At 49.1% G+C, this 9282-nt stretch overlaps 1 long non-coding RNA gene across 1 annotated transcript; it reads left to right on the top strand.

The window, feature by feature from the left end:
- The first annotated feature begins 570 nt into the window (after nucleotides 1-570).
- On the top strand, nucleotides 571-1677 carry LOC143413718 (uncharacterized). Its single transcript, XR_013094333.1, has 3 exons — nucleotides 571-747; nucleotides 813-874; nucleotides 945-1677. It is a non-coding gene; the product is annotated as an uncharacterized LOC143413718 (long non-coding RNA).
- The last annotated feature ends 7605 nt before the right edge of the window (nucleotides 1678-9282 follow it).

The raw sequence follows: 9282 nt of genomic DNA, 5'->3' as shown, positions 1-9282 counted from the left end.
ATAATTATTTAATAACACCCAGACATTTTAAATGAGAATAAGAAAGTATATCTTTGTGACCCCCTGTCCCTGTTAATGCCCTACCTGACCCTCTGCAAAACTTTGCTAGATCCGCCCCTGCACAGTTACCAGCTGTCAGCTACTTAGAAAAGGATCCTGGTGTTATTTGTCTCTTAGAAACAGTTCATAACTTCCCTTCAACTCATTCATGTCTAGCGCAACATCCGGCGGTTTTTCCTCTTTCTGGCACAAAGTGGGAGATAAACAAATAAGAGAGAAAAGCCGATCAGCTGATCATTGATCAGTTTCATGATTAAAGTAGCAACAGGAGAGGGAGGGAGAGAGAATGAGAGAAGAAGAGGCAGCTGTGCAGCAAAGACAAAGAATAACTCCAACTTTGTGTCTTTTTTACATTCTAGCAGAAGTACGGGACAAACTGCGTCCCTTCTCAGCTCAACACGAAACGCGTAATAATTTCTCTGAATGCGGGACGATTTCATCTTTTTATGGGACAGTTGGCAACTCTACTAACTAACCTTATGAATAAAATAAAGTTCACTATCAGTAATGTGGCAGGATGAATGTTATTCCTTGGTTCAACCCACTTTCAGCCTGGCGCATTAGGGGGCGCTAGTATAAATAGTGGCCATTTGAGCATTTCAGTATCGCTTACCTGTGATCTCCTTTTTGGTCACCTGACTTCCCTTTGGTGTTGCAGAGATCATTCTGAAGCCTCCATCGCGGCTGGTAGGTGTTTACTCATTGTAGTGTGTACATTACCTTACTTGGTGGTAAACAGATATTGTTTTTAGGTCATAGCTGTAGAAGCCTCCTATGAGCCACTCTGCTCATGTTTGATGACGCGGTTTACTTGGTACATAATTAAATTTTGTTACGATCTCTGCCTTTTATTGTTCTCTTATAGTAATTATTATGCTTTGCAGGAAGTGTGGGCCTTAGTTTTACGCAACGCTACGCTAGCTGAAGTGCTGCTGCTTTGCTTTGCTTTTACCGTCTGTTCCCGTTGCGAGGTTTCTTTTCCTGCTGCTGCCAGCTTTTTAAAGTGGACGTCGGCGTGGACAGCGGCCATATGCATGCCGGTTATGGGAGTCAGCTGGCGTACATATTGATTGACCGGATGATTAACTTATAGTCGGGAGGATGGCAAGTTGGAGCAACACGGCGATTCCGTTTGCTCCAGATTTTAAAGTTTTATCCAGATTGTATGTTGTTTTTATGTTGTTTTAATCTGTTGTTTGGATTTTTGTTACGCCACTGGTGGGAGGCCCTTTTTCTAGCTGCAGAGCACCAGTGTGGTCCTGCACTTGGGTTATCCCCCAGCGCTACATATTATATTTGTTGTAATATATTAACATTTCTTTGTTTCTTTTATTCAGATGCGGAGTGCCGACGTGGAGGAGACTAGGGTGCCTTGGTGGTGGGATCCTTTGAGTGTACACACCTGCCTTATTTAGTTTATTAGTGTGAGTGTGTGATTTTGTGTTGCACTTGTGTCTTGGTGTGTTTTCTTTTTTTTGAGTTTGTGTGTGGCATCCCTGCCCCTCCACTGGTAAGCCTCAGCTCTGAATACCTTTTTAAGCATATTTGTACATGGATATTTATGATTGTGCTTTTATACGGTGTTTTAAATAATTATTAATAAATTGTCAACTTGTTTGATCATTGACCTCGTCTCTGTACTGAGTATAACAAACCTAACTGCCTTCTTGGTGATTAGTGTTACTTCCAGTATCCTCTGGGTGAAATTCCTAGAGTGGCGTTGTCTTTTAAACTGTGAAGAGTATTTACTTTATTCTCACCTCGTGCTACCACAGTAACATCATAACACATACCCAGCTGTATAGAAACTCCATCATGCTAGCTAGTACGCAGTACAAGTTATTGTAACTGACTGTAAAAAGTCAGCACAACGAAAATAAACTACCCCTAAACTTGGTTTATATCTGACCCAGATAGACTGCAGGTCATAACTTCTTACCTGAAGTTCAGTTCACCTGACACTCGGACCGGGGGCCACCTCGGGTCTCTCCTCCTCCTGCCTCCCCTTTCCCTCATCCACCTGTTGGCCTCCACCACTTGCTAATGTTACTGAATTTGTGGAAGCTCCGCCGTAGCCACCACCAAACAACTGAGCTATTTTTACACGCCGGCCAGCATTTGGCCAATCCATCATCTTTCATCGTTTATACCGTTACAAAAAAAAAAAAAATCATCGGGCCACCAAGCAAATGCTCGGTATGCCCGATGGCCAGTCCAGCCATGGTCGTGCCATCAGTTAACCCCTGGTTTAGGGCAAGAACCACTCAGGGGAGGGAAATTGGAGATAGGGGGGGGGGGGGAGGTGTATTTATAATGAGACTAAATTACACACAGGTGAACTCTAATATTTACTTGTTTATCTTATTCAGATTTTTTTCAGATTTGTATTTGCTTAAAATTGTATTATTTTTGTACCACTTCACAATTGTGCTACTTTGTGTTGGTCTATCACAGAAAATCTCAATAAAAACACTTAGGTTTGTGGTTGTAAGGTGAAAAAAATATGTAAAAGTTCATGGAGTATGAATACTTTTTAAAGGCACTATAAACTGTCACGGCTCAACGGCACGAGGGAACAGGGATGGACACAGGCGCAGAAACCAACCCGGAAGCGAGGTGACAGAAAACAAATGATTTATTTCCACCCACAGGTAAACAAAGGTGAAACACAAAGCGACGCCACCACACTAGTGGCGCGTAGGACTCGTCGGTGATAATGAGGGCGACCTAGACACCTCTAGGAGACGGCTGAGCAGCGGGGACAGCGGGGAGGTAGAAACAGGACTAGGTAGGGGCCGGGGGCACTGGAACAAGAGGAGATCACGATCAGAGGGATCCAGCAGACAACCAATAATCCTCCGCAGTTGAATTGAATTGCCTTACTTGGTTTCAGATGGAGGGGACAGGTGGAGCGGAAAACCCGGAAGCGGTCGAGGCGTGGGGAGGCAGGCAGGTGAGCGGTGGGCCGGCAGGCCACGTTGTGTAAGCAGCTGGCGGCCCAGGTCCAGGAGGACGGGAGCGAGGGGAACAAGATCTCCACTCCGGGTGCTATCGCTGAGGACAAGAAAAGACAGGTCAGTCATCACACGGCGTTAAGACAAGGTTTAGGATGCTCCACTGAACTAACATGGGAATAGCAGATACTCAGGCGATGAGTGGTTGAGAGCGCAGGTCTGATATACCGCTGGCACGATTGCTCACAGGTGGTCAGCCAGGGAGGGGCAACCGGACTCCGCCTAAAGGAGGAGGAGCCGCTGTCTGAGACCTGCAGGTGCCCAACCAGACCATGACATAAACTGAATCACAGGAGCATAAGAACATGAGAAGCTGGAAACTGGAGAAGTACCAAGGTTTGAGAGAAGAACTCAAGAAGATGTGGAGGGTGAAGGTAACAGTGGTCCCAGTGGTAATCAGAGCACATATTTATATATACATACTCTAGTTGTTTTATTTAGTCACTGTGTTGGAGAGCAGTTTGTTACTTTTCTTTTACTAAATGTGCTGTGAAAATAAAACTATTATAGAGTAGCATAATCGCTCAGAATGGCAATGGCATTTGCAGCACTCTCTGGGGGATCTTAGCGCATCAAAATCATGCCAGGAAAATGCATCACACACTTAGCAAAGCTGCCAGATACTGTCAGCACATGCACCTCCGGCGTGTGAATGTTTTTTAGCATGCAGTTCAAACATCATTACTGGGTATTTATTCAGACAGGAGTGAAGGATAATTCAGCTCAGTAAGTGGCCTTTAGTTGATGTCCTTGGTGGGTAGAAGTACATTACACATTCTCATCAAGCCACTCCCACCTTCTTTCTACTCTCTGCTCTCAGCACATCGGCTGCATGAAGCTGTGAGCACACTGCTACTGGAAAAAAACTCCTGTTCCATCCTTACAGTAGGTTCACTCTCACAGTTATCAGTTTATGTTTGTCATTTTCATCAGGTTGTGTGTGGAACTTTTTAACTGTCTGTCAAAGTCAGTTTCACTTTGTGCCTAGTGCAGGAAAGGGACAGAAACAGCTTGGCAGGTGTTTTGGTTTAATATTATGCACCAATCAAATCAGCTCAGAAATAACTGGTAACTGTTCTGGAAATGCCAAACTATCCACAAAAACTGAGGTCTTGAATTAGCTGCTGGAATAACTGTGTGTCTACAGTGCTACAGACACAGGTGTGTACCTGTGTCTGTAGCACTCCAGGAGGAGGAACAACTTAATTTAGCATTGCTGTTTGATTGGGTCCATATGTATGTACTTAGTTGCTTCTGGTGGTTCTGTCAAAAAAGTCACCAGATCAGAAAACAAGATTCAGTTTGGGGATTGTTTGTTTTTATGTGATCAGAACCTTTGAGCATTTTTGACATTAATTGCTAAAAATTGTTAATACAGCACACAAAATAATGCATTGCCATTATATATGACCTTTGAAATAAAGCATATGGGATAGTTCTATTAAATAAGTATATTTATTTGGTTTCATTTACAGACTCTGTTGGTAACGACAAGTCGAGGTCAGTTTTCTGGGGCACTGAAAAAAACCTTTGTACATTAACAGGTTCATGGTTAATGGGGCTTTGTACGCATGCTCATATTTTTTGCAATTTAAGGTATTTATTTGACAAGAGAATTTAATTTACCTTAAAGCCCCCTGGATCCAGGCGATAGGCTCACTCACCACAGCACTGATCAATGACTATTGACATTGTGTGGCTTGACCATTTTTCAGTGCGAGCTCTGCTTTTGTCATTTATCTTTAAAACTCTTTAAGCCTTTTGTTATCCTAGTTTCCATTCTAACTACTTTTACTACTTTTTTTTGTTTTATGGAGAGCTGACTGTTTGATCCAGCTGGTCTTGGCTTTTTCTCTCAGTGGATGTTGGAGGTGAAAGCCAGCTGTTGGGTGGCACTGTTTTTACTTCCATCAGCTTCCATAGTTCTCAGCTGTTTAAAGATGTTTCTGTGTTTTTATTAACAAAAGTGGGCTGCCAAGCATCTCCAGATGCTGACCTCAGATGCAGTAAACAAAATTCATCTGTCCATCCGTCCATTCACCCATCCATCCATCCAAATATCCATTTTCTTCCGCTTATTAATACTCCATCCTCATTCATCCATATTTACAGTGCTTCCTATCTAAAAGTCACACTAGGTTGAACACATCGGGAGAAACTTGGGTCAGTGTCTTGCCCAAAGATACTTTGCCCAAAGATACATTGGCATGCAGACTGGAGCAGCCAGTTATCAAGCCACCAACCTTACTGATTAGTAGGCGACCTCCTGAGCCACTGGCACCTCTAAATATACGTAAATGAATATTTAGCTCTTTTTCAGTTCTTTTTCAGTCTTGATTTTCAATGTTTTCTGCTCTGCCAGTACAGTCAAACAGCAGTAGAGTTTTTCTGTAGTTGTTTGCCTTTGTTGTAGGTACTTTAAAGCCTGTAATAGGTACCAGTATAACAGAGTTTATAACAGCAGTATATATACTTTGATCAGTGTTGGGGAGTAATGGAATACATGTACCGCCGTTACGTATTTAAAATACAAAGTATGAGTAACTGTATTCCGTTACAGTTACCGTTTAAAAAGGTGGTATTTAGAATACAGTTACTTTGTTGAAATAAATGGATTACACTGCGGTACTTTCCAGTTTCATATTGTCACAGGTCAGGACTGTTTCAGTTTTGTCTGACAGCTATGTTCTGTAGGGCTGCCACAAACGATTATTTTGATAGTCGACTAGTCACCGATTATTTTTGCGATTAGTCGACTAATCAGATCATCATCCATTGAACGTAAAACTACAGCTTATTGCACCAGCAGCATCTGCTCTTATATAACTATCATTAGCTTACAGCTTTAAGTCAAAGGAGCTTGCAAAGAAAAGCGTCTGGACTTCTTTAAGTTGCTTGAAGACGTTTCACCTCTCATCCGAGAAGCTTCTTCAGTTCTAAGGTCAAATGGTGGAGAGTCCCAGATATAAACCTAGTGGGAGTGACCCCCCACAGAGGGACAAAAGGACCCCCTGATGATCCTCTAATCGCCTGAGCCAAGGTGGGAAACTGGATGTGGGTCCCAATCAGCCAGAGTTTCGGGTGTGTTCATTGTGAAATCTGGCCCCACCTTATCATGCGAATTCCTGAGGTCAGATGGCCCAGGATGTGAGTGGGCGTTAAGGCGTCTGGGAAGGGATCTCAAAACTGGATTATAGATGGCAGAGAGTTGGTGTCGTAAACCCCCGCCTCTGTTCAAAGATGGTCGCTCACAGTGGACATAGGAATTCGCAGCGCGCTATAGAGAGGCGGCTACAGCGTCTGGTGACCGGTCTCCCATGGCTTCTGGGCTCGCTTTGTTCGTGGGAGCGGGAGTTCCTCCTTTTGGACCTCGGACTTCACCCCCCGTCTGCTTTTACTTTCGAGCAGCCTGAGGCGGTGAGCGAGCGACATGTTCTGGCTTCCCCAGATTCCGGGCTCTGTTTTCTGGGGTTATTCAGAGCGGGATGAGAGACAGTGTAGATAGCTTACCTACCTTCGTGGTAACGGATCCTTCGCAAGTGGGCGTCTACAAACACTCTGTAAAACCGAGAGACTGTTTCTCTGCCGCTCCTTCTGAGCCAGGACTTTATCACCATTCTCCGGCTCAGTTCTGTGTCCGGCCACAAGCTCTCAGGTCTGTGGCTCAACCGTTAGCCTCCCTAAGGGCTCAATTACCCGTTCTGCCGCCGCTCCGGTTAGCCACTCAGCCACCACCACCGCTAGCATCGCTACAGCCCACAGTTCCGGTAATGGCTGAGCCACAATTTTCGCACTGTTTTTCCACCGCTGTTTCTGGGCAGGGAGACAAACTGTTTCGCTACGGACCTGTTCCTCAACAGCTGGCAACATTAGTGACTGTTACTCACTCCGGGGCTTCCCCAGAGGCTGGGTTACTGCCCTCAGCTTACTCTGGACCCCTGGAGGCCAAGATGCCGGCTGTGAACTGCACCGGGCTGTCACTGCCTGAGCAGGGTCAGTGCTCTGCGCAGCTGCAGCCCTCCGTACGTGCGCCAGAGGCCCACGTGCCTACTGGTTTTGTTTCACGTGTGCCGGAGGCCCACGTGCCTCCTGGTTTTGTTTCGTGTGTGCCGGAGGCCCACATGCCTCCTGGTTTTGTTTCGTGTGTGCCGGAGGCCCACGTGCCTACTGGTTTTGTTTCACGTGTGCCGGAGGCCCACGTGCCTCCTGGTTTTGTTTCGTGTGTGCCGGAGGCCCACGTGCCTCCTGGTTTTGTTTCGTGTGTGCTGGAGGCCCACGTGCCTCCTGGTTTTGTTTCGTGTGTGCCGGAGGCCAACGTGCCCGCTGATTCTGCGGCTGTTTTCGCTGGGGGGCCCAAGGAGCCCGTCCAGCCTCCTGCTCCGCCTGCTGGGGGGCCCGAGGAGCCTGTCCGGCCTCCTGCTTCGCCTGCTGGGGGGCCCGAGGAGCCCGTCCGGCCTCCTGCTTTGCCTGCTGGGGGGCCCGAGGAGCCTGTCCAGCCTCCTGTTTCGCCTGCTGGGGGGCCCGAGGAGCCCGTCCAGCCTCCTGCTTCTCCACCTGTGGCTGCTTCTCCACCTGTGGCTGCTTCTCCACCTGTGACTGCAGCGCCGCCTCCTGAAGTACCACCACCGGCAGTGCTACCGCCTGCTACGGCCACACCTCAGCCTGAGGACGCATCCTCACCTGCCCCGGGTTCATCCTCGCCTGGTCCAGCTTCAGTTTCATCCTCACCTGGCCCGGCTTCATCCTCGCCTGGTCCAGCTGCAGTTTCATCCTCGCCTGGCCCGGCCTCATCCTCGCCTGGCCCGGCCTCATCCACGCCTGTCCCGGCCTCATCCACGCCTGGTCCGGCTTCATCCACGCCTGGTCCGGCTTCATCCTCAGCTTCATCCTCGCCTGATTCTGGTCCAGCTTCATCCTCACCTGGCCCAGCTTCAGCTACAGCTTCGCCCGGCCCAGCTTCAGCTACAGCGTCGTCCTTGCCCGGCCCGGCTTCAGCTACAGCTTCTTCATCGCCTGGTCCGGTTTCATCCACGCCTGGCCCGGTTTCATCCACGCCTGGCCCGGTTTCATCCACGCCTGGTCCAGCCTTTGTGTCTGCATCCTCGTCTGGTCCAGCCTTCGTGCCCGCATCCTCGGCCACAGCATCCTCATCTTCACCCACTGCGCCTGGTCCAGCCTCCGCTTCGGCATCCTCATCAGCCTCGCCTGGTCCAGCCTCCGTGTCTGCATCCTCATCAGCCTCGCCTGGTCCAGGCTCCGTGTCTGCATCCTCATCAGCCTCGCCTGGTCCAGCCTCCGTGTCTGCATCCTCATCAGCCTCGTCTGGTCCAGCCTCCGTGTCTGCATCCTCGTCTGGTCCAGCCTCCGTGTCTGCATCATCGTCTGGTCCAGCTCCGTGTCTGCATCATCGTCTGGTCCAGCCTCCATGTCTGCATCATCATCTCCGCCTGCTGCGGTCCCGGCTTCCGTGCCCTCAGCCTCGCCTGGCCCAGCCTCGTTTGGGTCTGGAGCTAAACGGCCGTTTTCTGGACCGCTGGCTAGGCTACTGGCCGGGCGCCGTCGCCTGAGCGGCCGCCGTTGCCTTCCGCACGGCCGGCCCCCGGACCCTCTTCGCCTGAGCGGCCGCCGTTGCCTTCCGCACGGCCGGCCCCCGGACCCTCTTCGCCTGAGTGGCCGCCGTTGCCTTCCGCACGGCCGGCCTCCTGAACCTTTTGTGCGCCTCCACGGCCTTCTTCGTGGCCGGCCTCCTGAACTGTCCCATCCTGGCCTCCTGTGTTATCGGGCCCCTGGCCGGCCAACTGAACTGTGTTTTGGACTCTGTTCCCCTGTGAGGTTTTTTTTGTGAACATTTGTTTGGGACTCTGGGGCCTCCGTCTTTGGTCTTGGCCCGGTCCCTCCGTCCTGGGCCCCCTGCCGCCCGCCCAGATCTGGTGGTGTGTTTCTGTGGCTGTCGGGGGCCAGCCCTTGAGGGGGGGGTACTGTCATGGTCCTGCGACCATGACTCAGTGACTTTATGTTTATGTTCTTTATTGTTATTACTTTCATTATTATTCATGGCTGTTTTGGGATGGTTTGTGTTTGGGATTTTAGACACTGGGTTCTGGGTTTGTGCTCCCTCTGTTGGTCCCTGGTGTTAGTGTTCCCCTGTCTCGTCAGGTTAATCAGGTCCAGCTGTTTCCCCCACCTGTGTGTGATTTTCCCAGTGTCT

The sequence above is a fragment of the Maylandia zebra genome, linkage group LG2 (assembly GCF_041146795.1).
Source record: "Maylandia zebra isolate NMK-2024a linkage group LG2, Mzebra_GT3a, whole genome shotgun sequence".
Classification (NCBI taxonomy): Eukaryota; Metazoa; Chordata; class Actinopteri; order Cichliformes; family Cichlidae; genus Maylandia; species Maylandia zebra.
The sequence above is the reverse complement of the archived record's forward strand: the minus strand, read 5'-3'. Positions and strand labels throughout refer to the sequence as shown.